Raw genomic sequence first — 1,487 nt, 5'->3', positions numbered from 1 at the left:
ATAGAGAAAAGCAAAGGATGCCATCTACGAGAAAATAATGGTAACCCAGAAATTTTGGGCTGAATGGCAGAAGTAGGATAACTAGAATAGGAATGAAAAAAAAATTGAAAATGAAGGAATGCAAGAAAAGGCTTTTTTTTCTTTTCTTTTTGTTTCTCCTTCTCCCTCTCCTTCAGCAGGGTTTCTGTCACCACTGGAGAGCAGTGGTGCAATCTTGGCTCACTGTAACCTCCGCCTCCCAGGCTTAAGTGATCCTCGGGTCTCAGCCTCCCCACTAGCTGGGCCCACGGGCACATAACACCACGCTCTGCTAATTTTTTAAGGTTTTTGTGGAGACAAGGTCTCACTGTATTGCCCAGGCTGTATCTTGAACTCCTGGGCTCAAGAGATCCTTCTGCTTCTCCCTCCCAAAGTGCCGGGATTGCAGGTGTGAATCACCATGCCTGGCAAGAAAAGGCTTTCTAATGCAGGAAAAAAATCCGTTGAAGTTTGGCAATGATTATTAGTAGATATACTAGGAAGGGTGTGATGGCTCTCGCCTGTAATCCCAGCACTTTGGGAGGTCGAGGCGGGCGGATCAGCTGAGGTCAGGAGTTTGAGACCAGCCTGACCAACACGGCGAAAACCCATCTCTACTAAAAACATAAAAATTAGCCAGGCGTCGTAGTGGGCACCTGTGATTCCACCTACTAGGGAGGCTGAGGCAGAGGAATCGCTTGAACCTGGGAGGCGGAGGTTACAGGGAGCCGAGATCGTGCCATTGTGCTCCAGCCTGGGCGACAGAGTGAGACTCCATCTAAAAAAAAAAAAAAAGATATGCTAGTGAGTGGGAAGGGGCCGTGAGAGAGAGTTGAATAAAATATGATACTGAAGTTTCAAGTTTTGGTAAGACAGTGGGTAATTGGATCATTACTAGAAATAGGGACACGAGAATGGGAAGATAATTTGGTGAGAATAATCATAGGCAAGCTTAGAATTATTGAACTGGACTCACTGATTGTTGCAAATGTTTAGCACATAGGACTCTCAGGCTGGTGAAGTCTCGGGGCTGAAATAATATATTTATTTTAGAGTTATTAGCCTGGACATGCCCACTGAAGCAAGGGGAGTTTTTGAGCTATTAAAGGAGAAGACAGAAAGAAAACTATTATCACATACCTAGGACCAACACCTCATTTAAGTTACAGAAATGGTAGGAGGCAGAAGACTGGTCAGAGAGGAAAGAAGAGAGGGCAGCATCTCTAAAACCAAGGTGGGGGGGTGCAGGGGGAGAATTTCTACTTGGACACATGTCATAGAGGTCAAGAGAAATCAAGGAAGATTGGAAAGATTTGTCTTAGCAAAAGTCAAATTAAGTTATTGATTTTAAGAATGAGTTTTCTGTATTTCAATAATGATTTTTTCTTTTTTCTTTATTTGTTTTTATTGGCTTATTTCTCCAAGAAAAAAAGGAATGATTTTTTTTTTTTTCCTAGAATGAAAGCCAG

The sequence above is a fragment of the Pongo pygmaeus genome, chromosome 13, assembly GCF_028885625.2.
Source record: "Pongo pygmaeus isolate AG05252 chromosome 13, NHGRI_mPonPyg2-v2.0_pri, whole genome shotgun sequence".
NCBI classification, from domain to species: domain Eukaryota; kingdom Metazoa; phylum Chordata; class Mammalia; order Primates; family Hominidae; genus Pongo; species Pongo pygmaeus.
This window is presented reverse-complemented; position numbering follows the sequence as displayed.